We start from the raw sequence: 17,326 nt of genomic DNA, 5'->3' as shown, positions 1-17,326 counted from the left end.
AAAAATATGTGTGTCTTGTGTGATGCTTTTATCTTGTGATACTTTCCTATTATCTGTCAAGCATATGATGGTTCTACGTTTTATGCCTATCAATAAATCATGTTGAACTAGCCATTATTATGATCTGATGATAGATTATCTATTTAAGCATAAGGGTGAAATGGTAGTGTAGTCTTGAGTTGAGTGAAAAGCAAAGTGAGTAACAGGTTAATGCTTGTCTCAGTCATTCTTAGCTTTACCGGTTGCACTCTGTTTCAAACCGGTGTCGCTGTTTGCCAGTCATTTGAAGTGTCTGCTATCAAACTGGTTTAGGATTGTATTTTTGACTGTACTGATTCACCCCCCCTCTCAGTACCAGATTAGTACTATGCATTCATCATTGAGTTATCATATAACACCAGATTTAACGTGGAAACCCAAATAGGGAAAAACCAATATGGGATTTTGGACCCACTAAGAAATATACCCTTCTAGAGTATGCTCAATTAAAAGTAAATCATGTTAAAGATTACAAACACATTGCTAGATGTGACCCGGTTAAGGGATTTCCCTTAGACTTGTTAGAGTCTTGCACTTTGTTAGAAGTGACCTTGTCAAAGGATTTCAAACACTCATTTAGAATGTTACCTTGCTAGAGGGTTTACAAATAAGACTGTTAGGTCCACTTGGTTAAGAGATTTCCTGTCACTTACAAAATAAACAATAGTAATAAAATATATCTGCAACTTCACATCTAAAATGCTAAAGCAGATTCTTATTTGCTCAAAACAATCTTGTCATAAGACTTATCTAATCCCTTGATGGGCTTGTTGGGCTTCTCAATCTATTCTTCAATCATATCTTCAAGCTTCTGATCTCGGTAAACATTCTTGTAGCATCATTGTGCATACATTTGCCCGCATGTAGTGTTTATCAACAATTCCTTATTTATAAACAATTTCTGATCGCTTAATCTCCTTGATCACATTTCCCATGATCAATCTTAGCCATTAGATCATCAAACTTGACTAGGTTCAATGTATCCTTCTATCTGAAAATGTTTTACCTCGCCTTGGAACTTGTATTCCTTCCTAGGAACTTGTGCTAGGTTATTGCGGTTCAATCTATGTTGTAGATCTTCCTTCTGTATTTTCATTGCCATAGATTCTTAACAAACTTCTTGCACGACAAACCAATCATTTATTCATCTCTAGCTTATTAGCATCCTTCATTAAATAATGTTTTTATCCATCCAATGTGATCTATTATAACTTGGTTGTTACTCGGTTAATACTGAACTTCGCCCGATAGACATTCTGCCTTCGTTAATCGATATCGATAACCTTAGGGTTTACCAACTAGGTACCTTAGGATTTACCAACTAGGTTTCTTGCTCGGTGACATAATACAGTATTAAACTTATAATCAACAACATGTGTAGGATATCAAAACAATAAAAATAACATGATCTCATCATTGTCTAACTCGGTAATAGTTGCCCATTGAATAACTTTTATCTCCCCTTTATTATCACATTCTTTTTATGTCACTTACTAATCTCCTAATACTCATCAACACATACTTCTCAAGATATGGCAACATCATACTAAATCAAAAAATCAATTTCTTGACATCAATGACAAAATAATATTATTAAGACAGTAATCATCCTTCTTTAGTTATATCAACAATCTCCAACAACCTTCTCAATATCCTTATTGAAATGCCAACAATCTCCTTTCTATTGTAATGCCAACAATCTCCCCCTTTGGCATTGATGGCAAAACCAACAATTAAATGGTAATACCAACTAATTCGGATTAAGATTGTTGTTTAGTCTTCTCCTATCATCCTTGAGTTGATCGAACCTTCTCCTGAAGTCTTCTCCCCCTGGCATTGGTTTTCTGTTATCTTCTCTATTTAGTCTAACTTCTCCATTCAGTCTTCTCCCCCTTTGACAACAATGCCAAAAATAAAAAGAATTAATTCATGGTTTCTTCCCCTGTGAAGTGATTTGCCTTGTTGTGTTACACATGTATTATCTTAGTCTCGGTCAGAGCAACTTGTCTCCAATTACTATTTCCTGCACACCTTTAGAAAACCTCCTAAAGTGCGTAAATCAGCATCAATCCACAAATAATATTTGATAGAGTCATCGAATTGATGCTTTCACCGAACTCTATCAATGAGTAGAAGATAGGGGTAGGACCCCTAACTTGCTTCTGAGATACTCAAAAGTGTCCCTTGGCAGTGGCTTTGTGAAGATGTCTGTTATTTGCTCCTTTGAACTGATATATTCCAACACAACTTTCTTCTCTTGAACTTCTTCTCTGAGATAATGATACTTTATAGAGATATGTTTTGTCTTAGAGTGCATTACCGGATTCTTTGAAATGTTAATGGCACTAGTATTATCACAAAATATAGTTACTGGCTCGGTAACTTTCTCCTTTATACCTTCCAATAGTTGCTTGATCCATGCTATATTTGTACAATTCAATGTTGCAGCGACATATTCAGCTTCAGCTATTGAATGTGAAATGCATCCTTGTTTCTTGCTAAGCCAACTTACTAGTCTATCTCCCAAGAAGAAAGCTCCACCACTTGTGTTTTTCCTATCATCGATATTTCCTGCCCAATCAGCATCAGTATAAACTTTTAAATCTAAATCATTCCTCTTTTCATATACTAATCCATAGTCTTCAATGTCTCTCAGGTATCTGAAAATTCTCTTGATTGTTGTCATATGGGTTTCTTTGGGATCTGCAGAAAATCTTGCAACTATTCCTACTGCATGTCCTATATCTGGCCTGCTGTGAACAACATATTGCAGCTTTCCAATCATAGATCGGTAAAGTGTCTCATCAATAGATGCAGATTCATCATTCTTTGATAGTTTACAATTAGTAGTCATAGGAGTACTTACAGGTTTAGAATCCTCCATTCCAAATTTCTTCAAGATTTCCTTTATGTCCTTGGATTGAGTAATGAAAATCTCATCTTTCATTTGCAGTATTTGTAAACCTATAAAATACTTTATCTCACTGATTAATGACATCTCAAATTCTTTGCACATTTCATTTCCAAAGTTCTTGTATAGAGAATCATTTCCACAAAAAATAATATCATCAACAAATATGGTTGAGATCAGTATTCCATTGTCCTCATCATTCTTCATGTACATATTGTTGTTTTCACTTGCCCTTATAAATCCAATCTTGATCAAGTAAGAGTGCATTCACTCATACCATGCTCTAGGTGTTTGTTTCAGACCATATAAAGCTTTGTTTAATTTACATACCTGATCTTTACTCTTGTCTTCAACAAATCCTTCAAGTTGTTCAATATAAACTTCTTCTTCTAGTATACCACTCAAAAATGCAGATTTAACATCCATTTGATATACCTTGAAATTTTTGAAAGCAGCATATGCCAACAATGTTCTTACTCCCTCAAGTCTAGCCATAGGTGCAAAAGTCTCACCATAATCTATTCCTTCTTCTTGAGCATAACCTTTGCAAACTAGTCTCGCTTTGTTCCGAATGACCTCACCTTTTTCATTTAGCTTGTTTCTGAAAATCCACTTTGTACCGATTACATTTTTGTCCTTCGGTCTTGGGACCAATGTCCAAGTTTCATTCTTCTTGATTTGATCAATCTCTTCTGTCATAGCATTTACCCAATCTTCATTGTTAAATGCCTCTTTTACTATTCTCGGTTCAAATTCAGATATAAGACATGTGTTCTATCTCAATTTGTTCCTTGTCATCACTGGATCATCCTTATCTCCTATAATCTGACTTGATGCATGATTTCTTCTAACATATTTGGCTAATATAGGCTCGGTAGGCTCTGTATGATGTTCTTCATCACTCGGTAACTGGATATTATCTTCATTTTCTTTAGCAACTTTCTCGATAGGACTTCTCGGTTGAACATAAATAAATTCTTCATAATTTTTTGGTTCTTTGGAATTTCCTCCATCATTTCTTTCTGCAAATTCATCAATTTTCACATTTTCACTTTCTACTATTTGTTAGATGATTTGATCAGACATTTAAATGCTTTACTTCTAGAAGAATAACCAAGAAATGCTCCCTCCTCACTTTTTTGATCAAACTTTTCATTCCTGTCATCTTTGTGAACATAACATCTACTTCCAAAGATTTTAAAATAACTTACATTAGGTTTCTTGTCATACCAGATTTCATATGGTGTCTTCATAGTTCCTTTCTTCAGTTATACTCGATTCAGGATGTAAACAGTAGTGTTGATTGCTTCTCTCCAAAATGTTTGAGGTGCCCTCTTTTCTATCATCAGGGTTCTGGCACAATCTACAATTGATATGTTTCTTCTCTCAGCTATCCCATTTTGCTGAGGTGTTCTCGGTGCAGACACTTGCCTTTTTATACCATGATCATTGCAGAATAAGTTAAATTCATCAGAAGTGAATTCTCCTCCTCTATTAGATCTAAGACATTTCAGTTGTCTTCTTGTTTCATTTTCAACTCTTGCCTTGTACCATTTAAACATTTGAAAATCTTTTGATTTTTCTTTTAAAAACATAACTGACATCATCCTTGAGTAATCATCCACAAATAATATGAAGTATTTGTCACCATAATAACTTTGAACTTTCATGGGACCACAAAGATTAGTGTGTACTAGATCTAAAATTCCTTTAGAAGTGTAGGACTTACTTGTAAAGCTTGATCTTGTCATCTTACCCATCTGGCATCCTCGGCACATAGCATTCTCAGGTTTTTCCAAGCTCCGTAGACCTCTTACTCGGTGCTTCTTACTTATTTTGATCAGATTATCAAAATTTACATGACAAAACCTTTTATGCCATAATGCCATAACTAGATATCTTCTACTTTTGCATATATACATTTGTTCTGAGTTGAGTCAAGATGAAATGTATTACCTTTTGTTTGTGTCTTGGTAACAGCCAGCTTTCCATGTTTGTCATGAACTTTGACACATCCCTTCTAGAATTCTATTCGGTATCCTGTATTGTTTAGTTGTGCTACACTCAACAAATTGTATTTCAAACCTTCAACCCAGTATACATCATCACATTTAGCATTGTCAAGAAGTGTTATAGATCCTTTACCTTTCACCAGACATGGTGCATCATTACCAAATCTTACATATCCTCCATCATACTCTTCTAATTTAACAAACTTGTGTTTATCACCTGTCATGTGATGTGAGCATCCATTGTCTATGATCCAAGAATCATTATTATTTATGTGAGATATTAGGGATTTTTCTTCATACCTTTCTTCATCTGATCCATCTTTAATAGCCACATAAATAACTTCCTCTATATCAGTTTCATCAGATTTATCATCGTTGGATTCCTCAACTACTAGGCATGTCTTTCTGTCTCTCCTTCTGAAGTCTCAGTGTCCTCTATAGTGATTGTCTTTATGTATGTCTTCTCGGTATTCTCTCTTCTCACTAGATTCTTTGTCAGGGCAGTTAGAAGCCATATGTCCTATTTTATCACAATTGAAACATTTTAAAGGTAGCTTTCCTTTATACTTACCTTTGCTTCTTGGTAACCTTCTGGCCAATAGTGCTTCAAACTCTTCTTGCTTTCTGATCTCCTCATACAGTTTGTGTACTTCTTCCATGTTGTTATGAAATATCTCACTTGTTCCACTATGATTTCCTTCAGAATACTTATTCATTCTATCATTATAGTCATCAGATTCACCAATATGAAAAGAACTAAATGTAGATTCTACTTTATTTACCGAAGACCCACTGTTATCAAAATTACTTAACTCAAATGCATGTAGCTTACTGATAGTGGCATCCAATGAGACTGGCATGTTTGGTATAGACCTTAATTCATTGATTGCAGAGACTTGAATGGTATAAATAGGTAGAAGGGCTCTCAACAACTTACTTGTTACATCCTTTTCTTCAATAGTTCCTCCTGCTCCTTTAATTTGATTGACAATTTTCTTTAACCTTGTATTGTATTGGGTTATGTTATCACCTTCATTCATTCTCATGGATTCAATTTGTCCTCTTAGACTATCTACTTTTGCTCTTTGGACATGATCATCACTGCCATACATAGATATGAACTTGGTCGACATTGCTTTTGCATCATTACAGCCTTCTAGATCATTAAACTTTGAGTCGGTCAATGTTGATGTTATTTCAATCATAGCTTGAATATGTTCTTGCTTTGCCTTTATCTCTTCCAAGGTCATCGGGTTGGTGTTAGGTGCTATGTAATCATTCTCTAAATAATATGTTGCATATTCTCCAATTCCTGATAAGTGCAGCTTCATCCTTTTCTGCCATGTGGAGAAACTTGACTTGTTCAGCTTTTATACATCTTCGGATCTTTGCCTCAAGTACCTTTAAACTTTTCTTCCAAAGTCCATAGCTCTGATACCAACTGTAAAGCTTTGATGCTAATAGTAAACAATATGAGAGGGGGGGGTGAATCATACAAACTTAATCTTCAATATATTCAACAGATTCAACCTCGGTAGCTTATACTTCAGAATACATAACCAAAACTGTAAAACATTCAAACTCATGAACAGATAACATCACAACACATATAACACCAAATTTAACGTGGAAACCCAAATAGGGAAAAACCACTGTGGGATTTCGGACCCACTAAGAAATATACCCTTCTAGAGTATGCTTGGTTAAAAGCAAATCCTATTAAAGATTACAAACACATTGCTAGATGTGACCCGGTTAAGGGATTTCCCTCAGACTTGTTAGAGTCTTTCACTTTGTTAGAAGTGACCTTGTCAAAGGATTTCAAACACTCATTTAGAATGTTACCTTGCTAGAGGGTTTACAAATAAGACTGTTAGGTCCACTTGGTTAAGAGATTTCCTGTCACTTACAAAATAAACAACAGTAATAAAATATATCTGCAACTTCACATCTGAAATGCTAAAGCAGATTCTTATTTGCTCAAAACAATCTTGTCATAAGACTTATCTAATCCCTTGATGGGCTTGTTGGGATTCTCAATATGTTCTTCAATCAGATCTTCAAGCTTCTAAGCTCAGTAAACATTCTTGTAGCATCATTGTGCATACATTTGCCCGCATGTAGTGTTTATCAACAATTCCTTATTTATAAACAATTTATGACCGCTTAATCTCCTTGATCACATTTCCCATGATTAATCTTAGCCATCAGATCATCAAACTTGACTAGGTTCAATGTATCCTTCAATCTGAAAATATTTTACCTCGCCTTGGAACTTGCATTCCTTCCTAGGAACTTGTGCTAGGTTATTGCAGTTCAATCTGTGTTGTAGATCTTCCTCCTATATTTTCACTGTCGTAGATTCTTAACAAACTATTATAACTCGGTTGTTACTCAGTTAATACTAAACTTCTCTCGATAGACATTCTACCTTCGTTAACCGATATCGATAACCTTAGGGTTTACTGACTAGGTTCCTTTCTCAGTGACATAATACAGTATTAAACTTATAATCAACAACATGTGTAGGATATCAAAACAATCAAAACAACATGATCTCATCATTGTCTAACTCGATAATAGTTTCCCATTGAATAACTTATATCTTCCCTTTATTATCACATTCTTTCTGTGTCATTTACCGACCTCCTAATACTCATCAACACATACTTCTCAAGATATGGCAACATCATACTGAATCAGAAAATTAATTTCTAGACATCAATGACAAAATAATATTATTAAGACAGTAATCATCCTTCTTTAGTTATATCAATAATCTCCAACAACCTTCTCAATATCCTTATTGAAATGCCAACAATCTCCTTTCTATTGTAATGCTAATAGTAGTGTTGTTATCAGATCAGAAGTTTTACCTATTGTATTCTAATCATTTCAACAGTTGGAAAATCCCTTTACCGGGTAGCTTTAACAGACTTATTGTAAAACCTTTAACAAGGTGACTCAAGATCATTGAGTTCTTCAAATCCTCTGGCGAGGTAACCTTTAATAGGGTTTCAACCTTTAACAAGGTATATAGCCATCCCTTAACCGGGTGATCTCTAAAAGGATCAGTTCCTAACAGAATCTTATTGTAAAGTCTTTAACCAAACTAGGCTCCTAATAGAGCAAGCTTCAAAAGAGTTCAAAAACAAGCTTGTGGGTTTTCATCCCCACTGTGGTTTTTCTCATTTGGGTTTCTACTTGAAAAATCTGTGTGTTATGTGTTATGCATTTTTCATGTGATGTGTATGTATTATTTGGTTGAATGATTATGCATGCAGAGTTATTAGGTTATGGTATTATTGGTATACCACATGCATATGTTTATGGGTGAAGTTGATATCAAGTATTGATCGTATTTCAAGTGTTCAAACTTATCAGTTTATGGTGTCTGATGTCTTACTGTGTTTAACTGGTATTGTCGTGTTTAAGTTCAGTGATGGTGACAACCAGTTGGTATTACTTTAACCAGATAAGTTGTTGAGAAAGTTTTTGTCTGTACTGATTCACCCCCCCTCTCAGTACCAGTTGGGGTATATGTTGTTCATCAGTATTCATCAATTGGTATCAAAGCACCTCCAAGTCCTCGGTGATATAAGCTTAACCGCTTGAGGTAAAAGATCTTGTTGTAATGATGAATAGGGAAGGTCCTAATTTCAACAGAGATAACTTTAAGATATGGAAGGACCAAATGAAGATTTACATCAAGAGTATGGGTGTTCAACACTGGAGCTATGTTGAGAATGGCTATGTGGCTCCCACTTGCACTCTAACTGATGATCAGAAGATAGAGATCCAGGAAAATGGGCAAATCATGGAAGCCCTTATCAGCAGCCTATCAGATATTGATTTTATTGATGTACAAGACAAGGACACACCTAAGGATGTATAGGATGCACTGGAAAACATCTATGGTGGTGATGAGCATGTAAAGAAAGCTAAGAAAGAGAGCCTTAGAGGTAAATTTGAGGATATGAGGGTGGTTGAAGGTGAGACCATTCAGCGGTATGGCATTAGGATTAAGACTGTGGTTGGTGATATCAAAAGTGTTGGTGGAACTATTGATGATACCACTATTGTTAGTAAAGTCCTTAGATCATTGTTACCAATCTATGCAATCAGAGTTGTTGCTATCTAGGAACTAAGGTCTATTGATAAAACCAAGGTATCCTTAGACTCTATCATTGCAAAGTTAACTGCATATGAGTTGAATAGCTATGATAGCAATGTTTAGAAGACTGAGTCAGCCTTTAAAGCATCTACTGTACCATCCAGAAAAGGAAAAGAAACTAGTACCAGTTATTGTTTATGGTGAAAATGGATAACAACAATATTGAAAGGCTAAATGAATTCAACCACAAAACCCTAGCCTAACAACAACAAAGATCCACCATAACATATGAAGATTACCTAAGACAATGCAAATCAAATGAAATCACAAAGATTATACCACCATATGTCCAATAGGGTTTGGATCTCCATTATTCCTATCTCCATTGATCTTGCTTGATATATTTGCTCTCAGATTTTATATGTGCACAAGATCTCAACAAAGAACGGAAATGTGGTTGCAAGTAGGCTTGATTGCATATGCAAGTTTGAAAGCGTAGTCAGGCTGAATGCATAGGGTTGATAATGAAGAAAGCATCTCCTTATATAGAAGACACTATACGAAATGGAGGGATAAGATTGAGAGGTGTAAAAGATAAATGGTCAGCTATGATTAGAGGGTAGGTAAAAGAAATAATAAAATAATGAGAGAGTAGGTAGTGTAGGAATTAAGAGATGAATGGCATGTGTCATAGGTAGAAAAGGTTAATGAATTAATTAAATAAATAAAGTTTCATTTAATTAGTAGAAGAAGTGGGATTAATTAAATAAATAAGACATTTATTTAATTTAAGAAAAGGATAATTAAATAAATAAAGGTATTTATTTAAATGAGAAATAAGGCTAGAAGAGGATAAATGAATTAATTAAATAAACAAGGATTTATTTAATTAATAGAATAATTAGGCTAAAGTAATTAAATAAATAAAAATATTTATTTAATTAGACATGACAATTTTAGGTGTCTACAGTTATGAATCCAGACAATGCAAAGATATGGATGATGAAGAGATTCTATTGGAGTTTGAAGCTCTTCTTGCTAAAAGACTTCCGAAGGGAATTGGAAAATATAGAGGTAAACTTCTTTTGAAATGTTTTTCCTGCAATAAGATAGGACATATAGTTGTTAATTGTCCTAACAATGACAATAAGGATAAACCGGAGAGGTTAGAAAGTATAAAGGAGGAAACAGAAGAAATTGTCTAGTTGTTGTGGATGAAGGTGTCACTGATGAAGAATCAGAAGATGAAGAAAATGAAGACATAGTGTTTGTAGCAGTAAAGGAAGAATTGTCTAACAAGAAAGCACTTGTCTCTCGCATTGACAACTCCAATGAGTAGATAATTGATAGTGGTTGTTCTCACCACATGACTGGTGACCGGAGAAAGTTTCTATCTCTGGAGGAATATGATGGAGGTGTTGTCAGATTTGGCAACAATGCACCATGTTTGGTAAAAGGTAAAGGATCCATCTCACTGAATGGAAAGAGCAGTGCAGATGATGTCTACTGGGTAGAAGGTCTTAAGCATAACCTTTTGAGTATTGATGACAAGAAAAGTACCCGTGGTGGTGCATTCTTTTTGGAAGACAGAATGGTTTCATGGATGAGTAAGAAACAAAAATTAGTGCCATTAGCTAATGTAGAAGATGAATATATTGCTACATCTTGTTGTGCTCAAGTTTTATGGATGAATCAGACTCTTAAGGATATCAGAGTAGTGTATGATGAAGTTATTCCTATTATATGTGATAACACTAGTGTTATAGACATTTTGAAGAATCCATTTATGCATTCAAGAACTAAACATATTTCAATCCGTTATAGTTTTTTAAGAGAGAATGTTGTAAAGAAAGAAGTCAAACTAGAAAACATTTATACATTAGAGCAGGTAGAAAAAAAATTTACTAAGGCTTTAGCAAAGTACACTTTTGAGTATCTTAGGCAGAACTTAGGGGTAATTGCCCCTCCTTTTTCTAACTAGGTGCATTTTCATTGGTACGTATTTCTAGGGGGAGACTAAGCACTTCTCCTTGTCTCCTAGATTGATGTTGTTGTTGTTCTCAAGGGGAGAAATGGTGTGAGTTGGTTAGTATAATTTACAACACCCTTTTCCATTGTTGTTAAAGGGGGAGAGAGAGTTATTTTGAGACTATAGATAGAGTTGTTATGAGATTGGAGAAAGATTTTTGAGATTACTGAGAGAGAGAGAGAGAGAGTTGTTACGATATTATTAGGATCATTTTTGTGTTGTTTATTAGTGTTACCATCAATGACAAAGGGAGAGATTGTTGGAGATTATTGGAGTTTGTTGATACCATGATCTTGTATGGTTGTCATTAATGTCAAACCTAGTTATCCAAATGGATATATTGGTCTAAATATGCTTTATCAGCCCTAGTTATCTAGATGGATGTTGGTCCAAATATGCTTTTGGTGTTGGTTGTGTCATCTTATATTCAAGGTGGTTTGAAATGCTTTTGGTGCCCTCTGAATATGTTGCTAATCATATTATGGTTTAGTGGATCATATTCTTTTGGTCTAGATATGTGTTGGAAGATGTGTTAAGATGTTAATTTGGGTCTTATCGTAGTGTGTGGAGATCCACATAGATTATTTTGCATCAAAGAGGTTATGCGGTTGACTGGTCATTATTTCTAAACATTACATTTGGTAACACCCTTTGGAGTACGTGTTAGCATGTGCAGATTATTGGATCAATCATGGAAGGATGTATTATGATATTTTTTGGTTCCCTCTTTCTCCTAAAGTGGATCAATCTAAATAATTTAGGTTTGAGTGGCTTATTTTGTGTAATATTTCTTATTCTCTTTTGGTTGACCCTAAATTAGGATTTCAATGTTATATCTCATACTTAAGATGAGTGGATGGATGAATTGTGTGTGAATTATTTGCAAGCAAAATTGAGTTTGTGCTGATGTGAAAGTCAGTTTGACTAGAGCTTTGAAGGTAACGTATTCTACCAGATAGTTTTTTGGGATAGTGAAGATTATCAAGGATGCTTTCCATGATATCAGTTGATTAATTCATTTGTTCAAGGATAATTTCATGATCAAGAGAATCCTTCTCAATTTTGATTAATATAATTGATTCGTTGCTAATTGATAATGATTCCTTTGCTAGCAGTTTGTATCTTGTCCTAAAGAAGTGTTCTTCATCTGTGCAAGTCCTCTTTGCATCTCGCCTAAGTTTGTGTGCCTTAGTTTTGAAAGTCCTTCAAGTGTTGGCACTCCATGGTAGTAAGCCTAAAATATTGTAAACATTGTTAGTTATATTGTGAGTTGGATTCTCACCGTGTTTTTTGTTGGGAAAATAGTGTCTCAACCTTGCATTTACATGAAATTACTATTTATAGTAAGTTTTTGTTTGAGCATAGAATGGTTTGAGATTCTCCTTGAAGCTTTTGGTTGGCTAGATAAGCATGTCAGCAATTTTTTGTCGCATGATCATAGCTAGTTTTGAAGATATTAAAGTTTCCATTTTTGGAGGGTGCAATGAAAGATTTAAAATTAATTGTGTGGAATTTATAGGCTCTAAAACAACTTGAAAAGTGGGTGTAAATGGCATATCCATTTACAAGGTGATATAACACTTCAAACTGTTCGTCAATCGGACACACGGTTCACAAGTTATGGCCTCCAAAAGTTTGGACTCCTAAAATAGGAAATATAAATTGCATTAGACACATAAATGAGTTGTAAAAGGGGGAAACACATGTTGATGTGTGTTTTGACATGTCATAGAGAATCTAGAATGGATATAAGGTTGGCTCTACTTTATTGGGTGGTTTTAGCCCATGGTTTTTTAATATTGTTTGATGGTTTCTTGTATTGTATCTCCTATATATGAGGTGTGTGAGATAGCAGTTGTGTGTAAGCGTCTTATGACTATTGAGTTACCTCTAAGTCTCTAATTAATGCTACTCCTATGAAAAGATTTCTCTGTAAGTATATTGTAATATGTTATTGATTGTTGAATAATATATTGAGCTACTTTTGGAGTGTGGGGTTTTTCTCCCAAAAGGATTTTCCCCACATAAATCATTGTGTTGTTGTGTTGTGGTATGCATGATATTTTATTTATTTCTATTAATTTTCTATAACTATTGTAATTATCTGTAAAAAAATTTGCATTACCCTCCTCTCAAGGTTAGTGTAGGAAGTTGTTACGCTACTTAACTTCCTTACAGTTTTTTCCTATTTTGGTTTTCCACTTAAATCTAGTGTTCATGTGTGGACTTTTGATGCTTATGTGTTGATGATTACTATGATATTATTAAATGAGTTGATGTTTTTTATTAATAAATGATTTTGAAGTTCTAGACTAATTCACCCCCACTCTTAGTCTTGTCGGGTGTTCAACATTCCTTGTAGCTCAAGCCATTTACCTTGGACTAAGAAGAGAAGATTCCCTTCCAAGCACTTCCATATATCATCACTACCCTCAGCTTCAATTGGATAGGAATAGGAAGTACCACTACATTGTGAATGACTTCTTTGTGTTTGTAGTAATTAGATCAATTGAGGGAGACTTTAGTAAGAGGTTGTCTCTTGAAGCTGACAAGGAGATTCAATGTTGTGAGGCCCTACCCCGAGTCGTCGTAGCATTGCAGTTATTTTTCATGTTGTACCTATTATTGATACTTTAGTTTGATGCATTATGGATTTAGATTATATATGATCCAGTGATTGGATAACATTGATATGATGTATGTCATCTATTTATGATTTGCAATACTTCATTTATGATGTTAGAAAACATGGATGCATGTCTTACGAATGATTGAATTTCATGATGATTATGATGATGCCATTGAGTAAATTATTTTATGTGGTTTCTATTGGATAATTGATAATTTGATTGTTATGATATAAATTGTATGCAAAGTGACTTATTTGTATTATTTTCATATATTAATATTACATGTGATTATTTAAGATTACTAATGTGCAAAATGAGATGTGCAGGAAAACTAATCCATGTGACCATGGAAACTATTCGAAGAATCAAACTAAACCTATGTGTGTTAGTAAAGCCATGGGTTGTCTATTTGGAGAGACAACACCTCGTATGTGATGTGTTTATATTCGTAAATGTGAATGCTTGAACGTGTGTTCAATTTGTAATTGTTAATTTTGTTAATTTCAAAAAAAGGACATGCCAAACGTATTATAGTGATGTGTATTTTATGGTGTCACTTGACACTTGTGTTGTGATGTGAGTTGGCAATGACATGTCTTTTGGAGAGAATTTGTGAAACTAATGCATTATTCAAATATCTTGTTGTGGTCCCAATAGAGTCTTGGTTAGAGAACCTTTAGTTTGGTCAACTCAAGTTTGACCCGTAGAAAAACTTTAGGTGGGTTTCTGGAGGGTCAAACTAACTCCTAAGGTTAGGTTTAGGGCACTTTTGAAGGCCCATATGATATACTTATGGGTAAAGGTCAATTTTAGTCATGTTACCACTCACATTTGACTGTCAAGTCACCTCAAAAGTGAGTTTTCCAAGATGGATGAAAAATCAACTTTTGAGGATTGCTCCTTGATTAGACAACCTTCCATTTGAGTGAGTTGTTCTTCCCCACTTTCTCTTACCTTTTTCAGTTTCCATTTTTAGAAACCATGTAAGATGTTGGGAAGATCAACCTATGGGATCTCACATCCTTTCCAAGGAAGTTGTAAAGTGTGAGGAGAGCCTACATAGGGAAGGGATTCAAACTTAGGATCTTGATCACCCACTCTCCAATCTTGGAGACTTGGAGTTGTTTTTTAAAAATTTGGGATAGGAAATGCATTTTTTATTTTTGAGAAGAAAAGACTAGTAGATTGGGTAGCTCTTCTACAACCATCCCTCATACCATTTGTAGGATCAAAGGTTGGTAGTGTTCTTCCATGCATTTTGATTACCCTTGTTATATGTGAATGAAAATTTGCTTTTGTAATAGATTTTGTTGTATATATGAGTTGTGGTGTTGGTTGTTGAAATCCTTCTTTGTGACTATCTTTGTGTTATTTTTGTGACTATCTTATGATATGGGTGTTTCAAGACCATACTCACAATTGGGAGGGAAGAGTAGCCTTGGGGTGAAGGGTTTCTTGGAAGCCTAAGAGTGTAGAGACTCTCTCCTTGGAAGAGAGAGATACACAAGGGTTATGGGACCCTTGCTGCATTATTTTATGCTTACGCAAAAAGGGGGTCATAAGGGGAGATTTGGGCTTGTAAGTCATGGGGTTCATAAGGGAATTTTTTGAGTCAAGTATATGACCTTGAGTTGGTTGTATTTTGGTAGCCTTGTGAAGGTATTTGTTTCTCTTTTCTTGCAGATCTCCTCTAGGTGCTTGGTCCACCTTCACCCCACAAAATTAGTCATGTAGTGACAAATGTGAATCCTTGGGTTGGGAGTTTATGTTTTGTATAAGTTTTTCTTGCATGTGTTGTTGAGTTTATTTGTAATCCATTTAGCCTTGGTTCTCCTAGCTTGGGGATGGCTTCTTGTAAGCCTAGGTTGGGAGGTGAGCCTCCATGGTCACAACCTATAAGTTTTGTTTGTAGGTTTTCATTTGGGTTAAATGATGGAGAAAAACCAAGTTCATTTGCAGGTCTCCTATTAGATTTATTTGAAGTTTTGAAAAGAAGTGTTGTAACAAAGCTCCTTATTCTTGTAAACCAAAAGAGAAAGTTGTAATTTTATTATTATATTAAAGTGGATATAGAAAGAAAAGAAGTTGTATTTACTTTTGTTGTTTACTCATTACTTTGAAATCAAGAAGAACTCAAATATTATTCTTATATGTTGTTGAAAAAGGGTATTATGATTGTTGGTTATTTATTTTTGTCAATGAATGAAAAAGGTTAAACATACATGATAATGAAGGTTAGTTTCTGATTTAAAAACAAAAAGGGAAACGCTTTTATTTCATTATATTCAATGTTATTTCCTTTGCTTGTTGATTCCTAGTTAAGAAAAAAAGAAATCACAGAAAATATATTTCATATGTTTAAACTTGTGAATATTCTTTTATTTGCATTCAGTTATATTGCTGGTTAGTATTTAAACACAAAAAAAATCAATGTTGTAAATAAAGTAGTTCTGGAATATTATAGTGGATATATTTCTAAGAATATAAATATTTTGGCTTATAGGAATGTATAAATGCATTACATGTAAATTATTTAAATGCTGCTATAACATGCAAATCTGAAAAATGACACAATAAAAGAAAAATATGTATACATATATACATATATATGTATATATATGTATATATGTATATATACATATACATATATATACATGTATATATAGAGAGAGAGATATGTATATATACGTATATACATGTATATATACATATACAAATATACATATATATGTATGTATATGTATCTGTACACACACACACACACACACATATATATATATGTATGTATACATATTTTCTTTTACTGTGTCATTTTTCAGATTTGCATGTTATAGCAGCATTGAAAATAATACATGTGATGCATTTATACATTCATATAAGCCAAAATATTTATATTCTTAGAAATATATATATATATAATGTTTGCCTATAAACTAAAGTTGTTGTTAAAAATATATTGTGATAGATAATGTTGTTGTTAAATAAAATACATCATGTTGTTTTTATTTATATATAAAAAAAAAAGCTTCATATTTAAACTGAGAGTGTATATATATATATATATATATATATATATATATATATATATATATATATATATATATATATATATATATATATATATATATATCGAACCATAATTTCAAAAAAAAATGTATCTTGGAGCTCGGGGATGGGGGAACCGAGAGCTTTACCCCACCCCCCGCCTCATTGAGGCTAGCCCGCAGTGGACGGCTCAGCCTCCACTTTCCCCTCTCCACCCGCCTCCATAAAACCCTTCGCCGCCATGAAAGAAAACCAGTCCCTACACAAAAAAAAAGCATAACATTTGGAATGAATACCCTAACCCGAATTAGGGTTAGGGATTAAAAAGAAGAAAGTGGAAGAATAAGAAACAAATAGATAGCATGTTATAAAATAAAAGGGAAACCCTAAATAGGGTTATTCCCACATGATTAAATTACTAAAGAAAGGTTTGAATTTTAAAGTAAAGTTATGGGGAGAAATTCCCCCATTGTTAATAAGTTTTTTATAATAGTTTATGGGGATTCATTTTTATAAAAGAGGTATTTCTATTTTGGTGTTGAGTGA

Source organism: Cryptomeria japonica, chromosome 10 (assembly GCF_030272615.1).
Source record: "Cryptomeria japonica chromosome 10, Sugi_1.0, whole genome shotgun sequence".
Lineage (NCBI taxonomy): Eukaryota > Viridiplantae > Streptophyta > Pinopsida > Cupressales > Cupressaceae > Cryptomeria > Cryptomeria japonica.
This window is presented reverse-complemented; position numbering follows the sequence as displayed.